Source organism: Dromiciops gliroides, chromosome 2 (assembly GCF_019393635.1).
Source record: "Dromiciops gliroides isolate mDroGli1 chromosome 2, mDroGli1.pri, whole genome shotgun sequence".
In the NCBI taxonomy this organism is placed as follows: domain Eukaryota; kingdom Metazoa; phylum Chordata; class Mammalia; order Microbiotheria; family Microbiotheriidae; genus Dromiciops; species Dromiciops gliroides.
In genome coordinates, this window is record NC_057862.1 from 321,269,840 (window position 1) to 321,285,791 (window position 15,952).

The 15,952-nt window shown below is 41.8% G+C and overlaps 1 protein-coding gene across 1 annotated transcript in view; it reads left to right on the top strand.

Moving 5' to 3' along the window:
- The first annotated feature begins 6,040 nt into the window (after positions 1-6,040).
- LOC122742974 (proton-coupled amino acid transporter 1-like) overlaps positions 6,041-15,952 on the top strand; it is a 65,474-nt gene continuing 55,562 nt past the window's right edge. Inside the window, 1 exon segment of the mRNA XM_043987586.1 lies at positions 6,041-6,132. The gene's annotated coding sequence lies outside the window, so the exon portion shown is untranslated.

Here is a 15,952-nt window from a genome sequence, read left to right on the forward strand (position 1 = left end):
CTACCTTCTCATCAGCTTAAGTGCCACCTTCAAAACTGGCCCTTCCTGACTCCACTCCACCCCAAGCTGCTAGTACCTTCTGCCTTCTCCCCAAATCACCTTGAGTTTATATATATATATATATATATATATATATATGTGTGTGTGTGTATGTATATATGCATATACACACACATATACATATATGTGTTTGTATATATACAACATATACATATATAGGTGCTTATATTTGTACATGTTGTGTTCCTGTCCCCTGCCCAATGAACATAAATTCTTTGAGAGTTTATATTCTTGAGACTATAGAGTTTATATACTCCAGAAACTATTTCATATTTTGCCTTTGTATCCTCAGCACCTAGGAAAATGCTTGGGAAACCATAAGTGATTAATATATGTTTGTTAATTGATTATCTGGACCCACTGGAGTCTTTCAATGTTCTTTGTAAAATGTGCCACCACAAACCAAATATAATATTGTAAAATTAATGTGAACAGGGTAGAATAAAATGTTACTATTAACTCCCTTTTTTCTGAGATACCAGACTTTGATTAAAGTAGCCTAAAATGACATTTAATTGTTTTTGTCTGCCACATAATGACTTGTAGGATTTTCCTCATGAAAAAATCTAATCACATCACTCCCCTTCAGTACCTATAACCTAGGAATCCCACTATTAGGTATATTCCTTAAGGAAGTCAAAGACAGAAATGAAATTCCAATTTATACTAAAATATTTATAGCACCATTCTTTGTGAAACAAAATGGGTCCCCATCCACAGATGTATGGCTGAAAAACCTATGGTATATGAATGTAATCGAATAATACTGTGCTGTGGGAAAACATGAATAATGAGGAATTTTTTAAAACAATGAATATTTGTATGAGCTGATTACAAAGTGAAATAAGCAGAATCAAATATATATATATACATATATGTATCAAAGTAAATGAAAAGATAACTAAAAGGAAGCTAAATTCTAAGCAAATTAAAAACCAGCATTAATCCTAGAGAACACAAAATGACACAGAGCTCCAGTGAGAGGACTGCTGTCTTCCAGGGTTTTCCCTCTTCCACTCCCTCATCCCCATGGATTCAGAAAAGGCAGCAAAACCAGGACTTGACTGGCCCAGGGTCTGGTCAAGGCCCACCCATGCCTCCCTTAATGCAGGATCCTGTAGGCCTCTTACTGTGATAAGTGGCTTACCAGGCACAAGAGTCAACCCCTCCAACTTAATGGATATGTAGAGCACAAGAGGCACAATACCCTTCTCTACTGTCCAGACATGGTGCTATATGGACCTGAGGGGGACTAGGCCTACCCAAGTTAAGTGCCACAGTATCCTTGTTAAATATCCTTGCTATGTTAGGGCTAAGTAAATCTCCTCTGTTAACTGTTCAGTGACATCCAAGTGCCTCCTTTCATCCCAACTCTAACCTTTTATAAGAGGGTGCCAGTGTCAGTCCCAATCCTAATATCTCTCTGCACAAGGGTAAGGAGCTACTAATATACTGTCAGATTCAGTCATTGTATTGGGTGTTTTTACTTGTTTTTCTTTTTCCTTTTCCTGAGGAGAGGTTAATTTTGGAGTTGGGGGGCGGGGAGGTTCTCTCTCTCTTTTCCAGAGATGAATGTGATATAAATACAAAAAGAATCATTAAAAAAATAAACCCTTCATAGTACATTACGGCCTACTGAATAAAGTCTGAGATCTCAAATTGTGAATTTCCTTCTCTGATCAAAATCTCTGACTTTCCAGGTAACCTCTGAGAGCTAGCACTGTGCAGTGTAAAGAACACTGGCTGTGGAGTCAAAATACCTAGTTTCCATGCTACTTCCAATGCTTATTTGAGGCAGCAAGGTGGTAGGCTTGGAGTCAGGAAGACTGCTTCCAGAGTTCAAATCTGCCCTCAGATTCTTACTATTGGTGTGACCCTGGGCAAGTCATCTAACCCTTTTTGCCTCAGTTTCCTGATCTGGAGAAGGAAATGGCAAACCACTCCAGTTACTCTGCCAAGAAAAATCCCAAATGTCATGAAGAGGCAGATGCTACTGAAATGACTGAACAACACAAATGCTTATTACCTGTGCCTTGGGAAACTTGCTTCACCTTCTTCAGCTTCAGTTCTTTCTCTGTAAAATGAAGAGATTGAATTAAACAGCCTTTGAGGGACCTTCTACTTTACCTCTAAATCTATTACTTTATTGTCTCCCTCCTCCTGAACCTCCCCTTCATCCTTATGTTAACCTGCAGGACTTGAATCTCTCCCTGCTCTGGCCTTATTTCCATTTATTACCCTTCCCAGTCTCTAATTTATAGTTAACCAGTTCAGGAAGGTACCAACTTCTACCATCAAATTCCTTGTCTTTTCAACTTCCGTTACTTGAGCACTGCTAATATTCAACTCTGGGTTCCCCTTGCCATCTTCCTTCTCTCTTTAACTTCTTAGCTGCTGAGCACAACTGTAGGAAATAGTGAAACTATGTATAGTGTTTCCATTACAAATCCATTTGATCTACTTTCAACCTGATCCTCATTGCTGCACAGCAACATTTTTATTCGTCTGAATGACTTTCTATTTTATCACTACCCTCTAGCTATTCCAAAGCTTCCCATCTCAAGGGCACAACTACAGCCCCAACTTCCTTCTTTCAGCAGATGATTGTCTCCTACTGAACTGAGAAGGGTATCCATCATGGATTTCCTTAAACTTCCTCCTTCATAATAGTAAACCTTTCTTGATCATCACCCATCATTTCTTCCACTGTCAGAGGATAAGATGGCCCTTCTCCTTGCCATGGATAACTTTTCTACTTCGTTCCTCAATCCCTAAACTCACTGATTTTTCAATCCCTTATAAATCTGGCTTCTAACACCACCAGTCTTTGGGAACTTTCTCAAAGGTCACTAATGTCTACATTTGAAGGTGGCTTTTTTCCAGTTTTCATCCTTCCTGAATTTCATGCAACATTAGCTCCTGTTGACCACACTCCACTTGGTGTCTCTTCCCTGGACCTCTGTATTCTCTTCTCTGATTTTCTCCAACTGACTTACCTGGATTATTGCCATAGCCTTTGAATTAGTCCCTATGCCTCCAGTCTCTTCCTTTGGCAGTTCATTCTCAATACAATTGCCAAAACTATCCTCCTAAGCCATGTCAATGACACTGTCCTATTTAAGGACATGCAGTGGCTTCCTCTTACCTGTAGGACAAAAAACAAACACCAGGTATTTGACCCCTTATGCTAGTGTCTATAGAGAGGGCACACATCTTTGTGAGAAGCTAACTCCTCTGTTTTTGAGACACAAAATCTAAAAAATGTCTGTAAAGACCCTCAGGAACTGTCAACTCTGGCTCCTCTCACCTTGATTTTGGGAGCAGCAGCCTGGGGTAATTTGCATAATTCAGCCCAGCTGCCACAGAGGAAGACAGGCAACTAAAAGGTAAGTGGATAGAAGGGCCCACTCTGAACCCTCAAATATAGTGGTATATAAATGTGAGGCAGTGTGGTTGAGCACAGTGCGAAAACAGATGCAAAGAGGACTGATTCATCATACCTTAGTAATACCAAAGGGAAAAGAAACTCTGAACAGTAAAAGAAGGCATTCCCACTGCTGGTCAGAAGAGGCTCTTTGTGGAGAGGATGGATGTCAAAGAAGTTTCAAAATGCTAGAAGCACTCTGGCTTAGGCCCATGAAAGAACTGAAACTGTTAGCTGAGTCACCAGAGTAATTTTTCCATAAGCTTCCAAAAAATAGTGAACACTGTCTTCTGGAATAGAGCCTTCTTTTGAGGAATGCTGAAGCAGAGTTGAACAAAAGAATCGGCAAAAAGAATTAACTTATTCAGAAGGATATCTAAGGACAGCAACAGTCCTGAGGCTGAGTCTCATAACACTTTACAAGGTCTAAGGAGAATTATAGGAGAGGTAGAGTAACTGGAGCTTTCAGCAAAAGAACAAAATGTGACTCAAACAAAGGGACCTAACGGAACACTGATAAGGAGGAATCTGGGGGAGTCTCGGAGCTAGTTTATTTTCCAGTGTGTTTACATTTTAGGAATTGGCAAACAAAGGTTGTAAATCAGGGCTCGATTTATTGTTTTGTTGCTTGTCGAGACAGAAAAAAGGATAGAGAAATGTTAATAATGCAAACTTAAAAGTATGTCCTGGGTACAGTTTTCTTTTTTAGAAAGCCAGATGTTAAACATTTATCAGCATACCGTTGCCTAAGGATGAGGACAATATGCTAAGTCATAGAGATTTTATGGGGATTGAAGGGGTCTTTTGACTCTGTGGGCCTAGGTACATGTTCTCTCCACATCCTTTACCATATAAATTTTTTATCCAATTTGAACTCTTATGAGCCTGAGGGCTTGTAAGGGGAGCTTTTAGCTAGCACTGGGGAAGTACCAGATGCTCAAGTTTCTATTTCTATCTAAGTAGTAGTAATAGACCAGAGAAATAAAGGGTTTTTAGAGGTCCTCATCAGGTAGGAATAACAGTGTTTTGGTAAATCTTTAACAACCAGTTCTCTGGGAGTAAAAATGTATTCAGACGCACCTTTAAGTTTAATTTGCATCATTAACATTTTCTCCATCATCCCCTTAGGTCTAGACAATGATAAAAGCAATAACTCACACCTTGATTTGCAGCTTTTTGACTTCCAAGGTATAAATAGTGATACTGAAAATTAAACAACCTGTTCACCAGCTAGTAGGAGCTGGCTTTAGCACACCTGTGGGTAGAAACCTCTGACCTAAGGGTTACAATTCACACAGTACTCCCCTTCATGTACTCTAGTCCCAGTAAAACTGGACTATACATGCACAAATTGTCTTTCCCAATCTCCCAATATCAAATGACCCTGACACATAGTAAACCCTTAACAGATGTTTATTGATCGACTTATTGATGGATACAAAATGTCTCCTGACCTTGACTAAACTTCTGTCTGAGGCCGACTTTGGGGGGGGGGCAGGGATAGAAGAACCAGGTATAAACTGACCAAGGAATGGGACTCCACCGAGGAAGATGTAACTGCTGAGAATAAGGTACAGCTCCATGGGGCCACTGCAGGGCCCGAGGCAGGTTGCTAAAGGCTCCCTGGCAAAGTCACCCCTACTTCTTGCCTCCCTAGAATCCCACTCCATCCCACAGAACCTCAGTAATGGGAGAAGATCACAGAGTTCAACTACTCCAACCCAAACACTAATAAAAAAGCCCTTGGACAACATGTCTAATAAATGGTCATCCAGCCTTCCTTGCCAATGCCTGCCCTAGCTCCTGAGACAGCCCCTGCTAGTTCTGGACAGCTCTGATTGTTGAGGAACATCTCCTTGCTGTTGAGACTCTTGTCGCCATTGGTTAAGTCCACCCAATGTTCCTGATTCTGGGTTCTCTGGAGCAAAACTGAACAAGCCGAATCCATGTGACAAGCCTTTCAGACACTTGAAGATGGCTGGCAACATCCATCTAAAGTCTTCTCCAGACTCAACACCCCCAGTTTCTTTGGAAGTTTCTGGTAAAAATAGAATAAGGTTCACCTTTCACCTCCCCCTAATGTCTCCCTTCCCCTCTTTCCTTTCCCTCCTCCTCCCTCCCTTCCTCTTCTTTCCCCTTCTGCTCTTCCTCTTTCTTCCTCCCCTCCCCCTTCTCACACTTTTCCTCCCCTTCCTTCCCCTTCCTCCTCCCCTCCTCCTCTTCCTCCTGTTTCCCCTTCTCTTCCTTTCTTCCTCCTCCCTCTCTTCCACTTTTCCTCCCCTTCTCCTTCCTCCTCCTCGCCTCTCCCCTCTTTCTCTTCTTCCTCCTCTTTCCTCTTCTTATCCTCTCTTCTATCTCCTTTTCCTTCTCTTCCTCCTCCTCCTCCCTCTCTTCTTCCTGGACACCTCCTGCAGTGCAGGACTCGGCCGCCAGGAGGCGCAGTAGGGGGCAGGGCTTGGGGGGAAAGAGGGAGCTCTGAGACTGAGACGGGGAGGGCGGGGGAGGCGGGGTGCTGTCAGCTGAACATCACAGCACATGATCTGGCCCTGCCGGCAGCCGGGGGTCACGTGACGGGGCCGGAAGCAGCGCCGGGAATGGCTCTAGGGGAGGGCGCTGAGGCTGGAGAAGGAGTCTGGAGGCGGGAGCGGGTGAGTCAGGGTGGGATGGAACAGGGGGTGCGCTGGGCTGGCATCCGTCCCGGGGGTCATGGGGTCCAGACCAAGGTCCCCAACCTGGTGCCAGTCAGTGGGGTGGAGGTAAGGGGCGTTCCCGGGGCGGAGCTGGAGAAAAAAGAGAGGGAGGGAGTAGGGTGTGTGTATGTGTGTGTTGTGTGTTTATTGTGTCTGTCTGTCTCTGTGTGTGTCCCCGTGTCCGTGTGCCACTATGACCGCGGTTGTGTGACCGTGTGTCTCACGGTGTACAGACGCGGGTCACACGGGGACCGTCTCGTCTGTATGTTTTGTGTCTTTGTCGGATGCGTGTGTTGCTAGGTCTCTCAGTGGGACCTCTACCTGTCTATGTCATGGGTTTATGCAGTGACTATTGTGTGTGCACGTGAGGGCCACGGGGTTGAGGCAGGGTCCCTGGAGAGGAGCGACCCTGTTGAGATGCTGGGAGGTTGGAGAGGAGTCAGCCCCGTCATAGGAGAGAGCAGAGGAGCAAGGAAGGAGATGCTTTCATGTTGGCTTCTTGGACTATTTCTCTATCACCGCCCCTCTTTTCAGCCCCATAACCAGGAGCTGTTTGTCCGCCATAAAACTTGAGGGTCCTCGGAAGGGCAGTAACTCGCTCAGGATTACATAGTGAATCAGTGGTAGGATTGACAATACGACCTAGGTCACCGGGATTTATTCCCAGTATACTGGACTGCTTTCTGCCCAAGAACTTGTCGTTGGATGTGGCCTGAAGGAAACATTGCTTTCTTTCCCAGTCTCTTCTCTCCAGACCTTAACCAGTCGTTCTTGCAATTTTGAACTGTAACCATTAGGGTTTGTGGTTTCCCTGCTATTGTTATCCGAGCAGCAACGACTCGTGATTTCCTGTAGACTCAGCATTCCGAAGATTTCATTCTCTCTCACCCTCCTGATATTTCTTTTGATTAGGCCATATAGTAATGGGAATCTCAGTAGGTTTTTTTAAATAGAAGGTTGAATATCAGAAAGGGAGGAGGAGAAAATTCATTTCGAGAATAACTCCAATGTTGACAGGACATTTCAGCAAACACCGTGTTTGCCGCCAAGGGAATACAGTCGCAGAGATGCAACCCCTCTTACCCTCAAGATACTTACTCTTCTCAGTTGCTACCTCTTCCATGAAGTGTTTACTCAACTCTGTTTGCTCCTTCTTCAAGTTATCTTGTATTTACTTACTTGTTTGCAAGTTGTAGTCCTTTGTACAATATATAACACATACTCGCTCCTTAAAGGCAGTGACTTCTTGCTTTTTAAAATTTTGTTTCTACTGTGGCTTTTACAATATGAATGCTTATTGAATTGAAATGACTTATCAGTCGGGGTAATTACCAAAGACTTCCTGAAGGAAGTAGTATTTGATTTGAGCCTTGAAGAAAGATAAGGATTCACTAGGTCAGAGTTACAAGATGTGTCATCTCAAATGCAAGGGAACTGGAAATGGAATATCTAGTTTATGGACTCTCTATTCCACCTTGGTAGCAACATAAAGTGTATGAAAGGGAGCAATGTCAAATAAGTCTGGAAAGGTATTCAGATAACTTTAAGGACATGGGTGGTTTATGGTTCTAGGACTAACTTTCTCATTCTCTTCAGTAACCCAATTTTTGGTGAAGGTTGTAGAAGCTGTAACTGTTTTTACTTGCTCCCTTGTTTTAAGTTGATAGGCTTGCTTTGAAATCTAGTAATGAAAAGATTGTGGTAGCTTGGTGTAGAGAGACTACAGAACTAGGAGTCAGCCAGAAGACCTGGGTTTATCTCCCAGCCAAAGTCTGTTTCATTTGTCCAAACAAGGAACTATCTCAGCTGTAGGCATTAGTCATGCTAAAGCAGGACTTGACAGTAGACTTATAGAACCACTTGTCCTAGAAACAGCTCTTTTACCTGGGTCATGGAGTCATAAAGTCATTAGAGGGGAATAGACTTTAGAGATGATCAGTTTCAACCATCACCTTTCACACAGTTGAGGAAACTGAGGTTCAGAAATGTGAAATGTCCAGAATTATATGCCAAATTAGTGGCAGAAACTAAAGCACATTTGGGGTTTCTAGACTCCAAATAAATAGCTTTTTCTGACCCCTCTTTCCTCTGTATTATTTTCAGTTATTGCTTAAACTGAAGCCAGATATTATTTTGTATGACTCTTGAATACAATCAGAATTCTATTTAGGAATTTTATTGGTCCAGTTAACAATGCTTAGCAAGCATTTTTGCATTCAAAAACTGCTTTCATATGAAGGAGGGGTTGGTAGTAATAAAATGGATCTCTATGTTTGGTGATAAGTATTTTGCCCTAACAGCAATATCAAGTATCCCTCCCTTTAGCTGTCATTTTCAATCATATTCATATTAATTTTCATAGTCATTCATTTTCCTGCTCTTTCTGCCCTTTGATCCATACAACTCTACTGTGGGCTGATCCCTTGTAGCAGATGTAGTTAGAAGATGGGATATTTAAGATCTGATTTTAGCTTCGTAATGCCTTTATTATTATTTTTTTTTACTTTGTTTTTTAAGTGAGGCAATTGGGGTTAAGTGACTTGTCCAGGGTCACACAGCCAGTAAGTATTAAGTGTCCGAGGCCGGATTTGAACTCAGGTACTCCTGAATGAAGGGCCGGTGCTCTATCCACTGCGCCACCTAGCTGCCCCCCACCTTTATTATTTTTTGCATCATCTTTAGATAACCTATCCCATGTTAACCTCCTTCTAAATTCCCCCCCTCCATTATTTATTGTAATGGCCTCACTATTTTTAAGGAACCAGTTATTTATATTCAATTAACATATCCTGTTAATTCTGCCTTGATAGAATCTCATTGCCCCTAGTATAAACCTGAACTTCTGAAATAGCCTCTTAACATTGCTCTCTACTTTTCATCCTTTCCCCTTCCAGTATGTCCAACAATAATCCTACCAGATTAATCATCCTTACATACAGCTCTAAACATGTTACGTCTCTTTTCAGAATCCTTCAGTGACCCTCTTTTGCCTACAAAATAAGCCCATACTTCTTATCTTGGCATTAAAGACCCTTACCAATCTGACCTCATTAGCCATTTATTAAGAGCCATGGCATGTTCCAGGCACTGTGCAAAGCACTGGGAGGCACAAAGAAAGACAGAAGACAATCCCTGCTCTCTGGGAGCTCACAGTCTAATGGGAGAGACAACATGTAAACAACTATATACTATATACAAGCTACATTCAAGACAAATTGGAAAGAATCAAGAGGGAAGGTTTTAGAAGGGGCTTAGGGAAAGCTTTCTGTACAAGGTGGAATTTTAGCTGCAACTTGAAGGAAGCCAGGGAAGATCAGATGGGAGAACATCCCATCCACGGGGTGTAGCCAATTAAAATACCTAGAGTAAGGAGATGGAGTGTCTTGGTCTGGAAATAGCAAGGAGGCTAGTGTCACTCGATTGCAGAATATGTGGAGGGGTTGACAGTGAATAAGTTATAAGAAGACTGGAAGGGTAGGGAGGTACGAGGTTATGAAGGGTTATGAATGGCAGAGGATTTTATATTTTATTCTGGAAGTTATAGAGACCCATTGGAGTTTATTGAGTGGGGGGGTGACATGGTCAGACCTGCTCTTTAGAAAGATTACCATGACAATTTAGACAAGGTTAGCCTAGAATGGGGAGAGACTTGTGGCAAGGAGATCAACTAGCAGATTATCATAAAAATTCAGGTGTGAAGTATTAAGGGAGTGTGCCAGGGTGTTGGCAAGGTAGTGGAAAGAAAGGAGAAAGGTTTCAAAGGGAAAATTGATGGACCTTGGCAATGGAGGGTGAGAGAGAGCAAGAAATTGAGGATGACATCTAGGTTCAGAGCCTAGTGCCTTTGATAGTACGAAGAAAGTTTGGAAAGGGGTAGGGAAAGCTATTGAGTCCAGTTTTGGACATGTTGAGTTTAAGATGTCTATAGACAGGATATCCTTCTTGAGATAGACAGTAGGCAGTTGGAGATGTAAGACTGGAGGTCAGCAGACAGGTTAGGGTCACATAACCAGATTTGAGAATCTCAGCATAGAGACATTATTAAATCCATGGGAGTTGATGAGATCATCAAATGAAATACTATAGAGAGAGAAGGGAAGCTCTTAGGGACATCCTTGGTTAGCAAGTGTGACCTGGATGAATATCCAGCAAAAGAGTCTGAGAAGGAGCAGTCATATAAGTAGAAAGAGAAGCAGAAGAGAGTATTGTCACAAAAACTGAGAAAAGGGAGTATTAAGAAGGAGATTAAGGTGATCAACAGTGTCAAAGGCTGTAGAGAAGTCAAGAAGGATGAGTATTGGGGAAAGGCTGCTAGATTTGACAATTAAGATATTAATAGTAACTTTAGAAAGAGCAGTCTTGATTAGATGATGAAGTTAGAAGTGAAACTATAGAGAATTAGAAGAGAGTGAGAGGGAAAAAAGTAGAGATGCCTATTTTTTAACATTATCTATATTTTAATTTAAATAGTATTTTAATTTTTTCCAATTATGAGTAAAGATTGTTTTCAGCATTCATTTTTTTTTTTTAGTGAGGCAATTGGGGTTAAGTGACTTGCCCAGGGTCACACAGCTAGTAAGTGTTAAGTGTCTGAGGCCGGATCCGAACTCAGGTACTCCTGACTCCAGGGACGGCGCTCTATCCACTGCGCCATCTAGCTGCCCTCAGCATTCATTTTTATAAGATTTTTAGTTCCAAATTTTTCTTCCTCCCTCCTTCCCCTCCTCCCTTCCTAAAACAGCACTCAGATACAGATTGTACACATTCGATCATGTTAAACATAGTGACACCTATTGTAGACAGCCTTCTCAAGCTGTTTAGCTGTAAAGAGCAGAAGAGATATGGAACAATCACTAGTGGGAATGTATAGATCAAGTAACAGTCTTTTGAGGATGGAAGAGACATGGGAAGTTTCTAGGAACTAGGGAAGCAGCCAATAGATAGAAAAAGATTGAATTTAAATGAGAGAGTGGAAATGATAGATGGGGATAATCTGCTGGAGAAGGCAGAATAGAATGGAATCCCTTGGGCATGAAGAGTTTGCCTTGGAAAGGAAAAAGGCTACTTCTTTGTGTGATATAGTGGCAGAAGGCTGTTAAGTATGTAAGATGAGGAGGGGAGAAGAGGGAGCTCTGGGCAAATGGCCTCAATTTTTTCAGTAAAATATGAGGACAGGTTCTCAGCTGAGAGGGAGAGGGAGGAGGAGTCATGGAAGATTTGAGGAGGGGTAAGAAGATTTAAAAGAGCTGGTATAGTGAGCTAATTAGGGCGGTGTTAAAAGAATGTCCTGCAGCAGAGAGGACCCAGTTGAGATTTTCAGTATAAATTTGTAATGGGCCCAGTCAACATGATTTAATGATTTTTCTGCAGCTTCATTCAGTAGTAGCAGGTTATGTGGTAGTGAAGGCAATGGATGATGGGAGCAATGCAATGCTGAGGCTTTGCAGGGCAAGGTCAGCAGTGCAAAAAAGGAGCTAGAGGCTTAAGAGAAGAGGACAGTGTAGAGTTGAACTGATTCACTGAGGAGTCCAGATAGGGAAAAGAGAAGCAGGTAGGTAGTGCAGAGGTGAAAGCCTGGGAGAGAACCGAGGTGGGGAGGGATTGGAGATCGCAGTGTGGATCAAGAACAGGGGTTAGAATTGAAAGGCACAGGGAGAAGTGGAATGACAATAGATTGTAATTAGATAAATGGAATTTCAGAGTTTGTGAACACAGAAGTGGAGCATTTGTGGGTGATGGTTGTTTGTCCTTCATTCTCGAAGAGGACCATGACAATCAGGGTGATGTCCCGACTTGCACTGAATTAGATTTAAGGGAGGGAGGGCTGTGCAAAGTCACCAATCTCACTCTCTCCTCCAGAGCCATCTGGGTCCAGTGGCAAGATATATATCAGGAGGTCTGGAGATGGCCCCGGATGTTTAAGGCAATTTGGGGTTAAATGACTTACCCAGGGTCACACAGCTATTAAGTGTCTGAGGTGAGATTTGAACTCAGGTCCTCTTTACTCCAGGGCTAGCGCTTTATCCACTGTACAATCTAGCAATGATGGTAAGATCAAGGGTATGACCATCTTTCCCTCTGGCTGGGGTTGGGTAAGGAGGTTATATAAAATGAGTGAGTTGAGGAGCTGTGAGGTTAAGGTATTTGAGGGAGTATCAATGTATGTGTTGAAGTCCCTTAGTATAAGGGCAGCAATTGGAGAGGAAAGACTGTGATCCAGGTACTGGAGAATGGAGAAGAGTGCCTTGGAGATCAGTAGCTAGTAGCTTCCAGAATTTTGATTGGGTGGTAGATGTGGATCAAGTGAACCTTAGAGGAGAAGAGGTTACAGAGTGATGGTGATAGAGGGAACATGGAGGTGGCAACAGGGAGCAGGGAGTAATCCAGCTCCCCTACTTCACTAGTAAGTTAAGGGGACCAGGAAGGCTCTGTAATTGGGGGTGGGGGTGGAGGATGGGGAGCCAGTGATAGCTAGAAGATGGAAGGATTAGAAAAGCAAATGATTGAAGATGAAAGTCTGTTGACTATGGAACAAGCATTCCAAAGGGCACAGTGGAAGGGGTACATAGTTTTAGAATGAGACCCTATGACATGGAAGTAGGGTTGGGTCTTAGGGAATAAGGGATGGGGCGGTTGGGGATGGAGAATGGGGTTTGAATGATGACTGTGAGGGGTTCAGAATCACTGGCATGAGGCAGTATGTCCATGGGAGAGTTTGTCAGTCTTTGAGGAATGAGTTGTCATCCACCTTTTCAGCCTTATACTATTGTCTTCTACCTGTATTATGCTCCAGTTCAGTAAGACTACTCCTTTCCCAAGATACAACCCAACATATCCCAGCCTCTGCTATCTATTCCCTATGATCCCAATCCCGCTCTTAAAATTCATTGTATTGATTCTCTGAGAATTCCCAGGCAGAAATGATAGTCATTCCTTTGGTCTTACATAGCTACTTGTATTTCTCTTGAGCTCTTTTTCTATTTGGTATTACATTGTTGAATTTTGTATGGTATTGCATGTTTACATGAGGGTGGTATTCCCCCTAATAGATTATAAGTACTACAAGGGCTGGAATTGTGTTCTCTTCACACCTCCCTTTGGCCAAACACAATGTAAGCACTTAGAAAATGGTTGTCGTGAATAAATGAAGGCACGTATGACACTTGCATTTGGCTTAGACTTAGAGGAGTCATTACTGATAATGCTTCTTTTCTGTTCTCCACAATGACTTGAAGATTCAAGACTAAGTTGAGGCAGTGAGTACTTGGCATTTTCATTTTCATCATGTAGCCATATTTGAACATAACCTTCAAGAGATATCATTTAATCCCTAGTCCATTATTCCTGGTTTTACCAGAGAGAAAATTTTGTGGTCGGGTGGTCTGCATTCATTGTTTGTTCCTAGAATCTCAGAGCTGCAAGAGCCCCAGGAGAACATCTGACTAAAGTGGAGCAGGAACCCCTTCTGCAACTTCCCAAACAGGTGGTTATTGGGAGCTCATTACCTTTTGAATCCACCCATTTTATTTTTGAACAAATTCTAATAGTATGTTCCACAACACACATGCGTATGTTTATGTGTATACAATAGGTATATACATATATTTATATGTTTGCGTACATGTGTGTGTTTGTATGTATACATTAGACCTAGTTCTGCTTCACAGGGCTCAAACTGAAGAAATCCATATACCTTCCTTATGATAGGCCTCTGGATATTTGAAAATAATTATGTCTCTTCACTCTCACTCCTTCTGCTCACCGCCCCCCTCCACACCCATAAGTTTTCCTTATGCCAGTCATCTCCAGTTGCTTGAATTGGCCTATGTATGGCATCAAATCCCCTGACCATTCTAGTTGTCTTCTGCACTTCTAAATTTGTTTGTCACTTCTCCTTCTGTCGTGTGATGGGCCAGACTGGACATAGGTTTTCATGTGTGGCCAGACTCAAGCAGAGTTCTAACACTATAGTTTTCTTACAACTTTAGTTCACATTGAGATTTTTACTTCCATGGCATCCTATTACTTTATACTGAATTTGCAGTCCATTAGAACCTACAAATCTTTTCCATGTGAATTATAACCTTTCCTTCATCCTATCCTTTTACATTTGATTCTTTGAACCCAAAATGTAAGTTATCTTGTGACTTTAAATTTGTCCTCATTAAAGTTCATTTTATTATTAGGTTTGGTACATCATTCCAGCTTATCTTGATCCTTTTGGATTCCAGATCTATTGTCCAACATATTAATGATTACTCCCAGTTTCATGTCATCCACAGATTTGATAAGCAACAAGCATCTGATTTTTTGATAATTAAACCTGCATTTAATAGACATCTTCTATTTGGAAAGCACTGGATGTGCTGGTGCTGGTAGAGATATAAAAATAAGAAAGACATTGTCCCTACCTTCAAGGAGCCACAATATAGCAGAGGCGATAAGGTGAATATGCTTTGGAATGCCTTCCAAAGTCAAATGATGGAAAAGAAGAGCAATACTATCCATGTGGCAGTGCGGTTTCTAAGTTGACCTGTAGAGGGCCAGCCCTCTGTACCACTCCATTAGGAAGAGGGCAACTATGAACAACTGGAAGTGATCTTACCAATATGTGATCTCATAGCCCTTTGTACTCCTACCTATTACTCCTATAGGTGGATTTCTACTTCTCTTTACCCATGATTGAATTTGACTTTGTTCAGTGTGCTAAAGTTAGAACAAAGGCAATATAGTAATTGTTCCCTGAATGACTTTGAGACCATGCCAATATTTACCAAACTTAACAAGCTTCAGTAGCTTTAATTGGTGAAAAGTTGCTGATAAAATCAATTCCTATCACCAAAAATACACACTGAGTTTCTTGTTAAGTATCATTTATGTATTTCTATAACTTTTAGGACCTTGTCCTTGGGCAAATGGTAACAGTCATAGGTAGGAGGAGGACCAAATGCTGTGTCATCAGATATTAGAGATTTCATTCCTAGATGTTCATAACTGCCTTCTGTCTAATGGAATGGTACACAGTGATGACGCTCTATACATATGATGCTGCATGTCACAGTGTTTTTCCTCCTGTCTCTAATGTTTGAAACTAGAAGGATTCTTACTTTGATGCTGCTCCCACCGTAGTGTAGGCCCTCACCACCTCTTGACTATTGTAATAGCTTGCTGCTTAGTCTCCTGCCTCAAGTCTTTTCTCACTCCAGGCCAGATGCAGCTGTCACTATGATCTTCCTGAAGAGCAGATCTGACCGTGTCACCTCCTATTCAATGAACTCCATTGATTCCCTATAACCTCTAGGATCAGTTTCTCTAGTTGACATTTAAAGTTCCTTATAATCTGGTTTCTTCCTATATATCCAGTGTGCTTATATTTTACTCCTCTCCATGTATGATTCGGTGATATTGACCTCTTTGCTGTGCCTCACAAAAAATACTCCATTTTGCAAATCCATGAATCACTAGATGTACTCAATTCCTTTCCTTCTTTCTCCCATTGCCACTGCCTCCTGGCTCCCCTTGAGTCTTTCAGACCCAGCTAAAATCTCATCTTCTGCAAGAATTCCTTTCCAGTACCTCTTAATGCTAGTAATTTCCCTTTGAGATCATCTTTGATTTATCAAATCTATCTATCTACCTACCTATCTATCTATCTATCTATCTATCTATCTATCTATCTATCTATCTATCTATCTATCTATCTATCTATATTTTACATGTACATAGCTGGTCCTTAATAAATACTTCTTGAGTTGACTATGTCAGTTTGATGGTATCA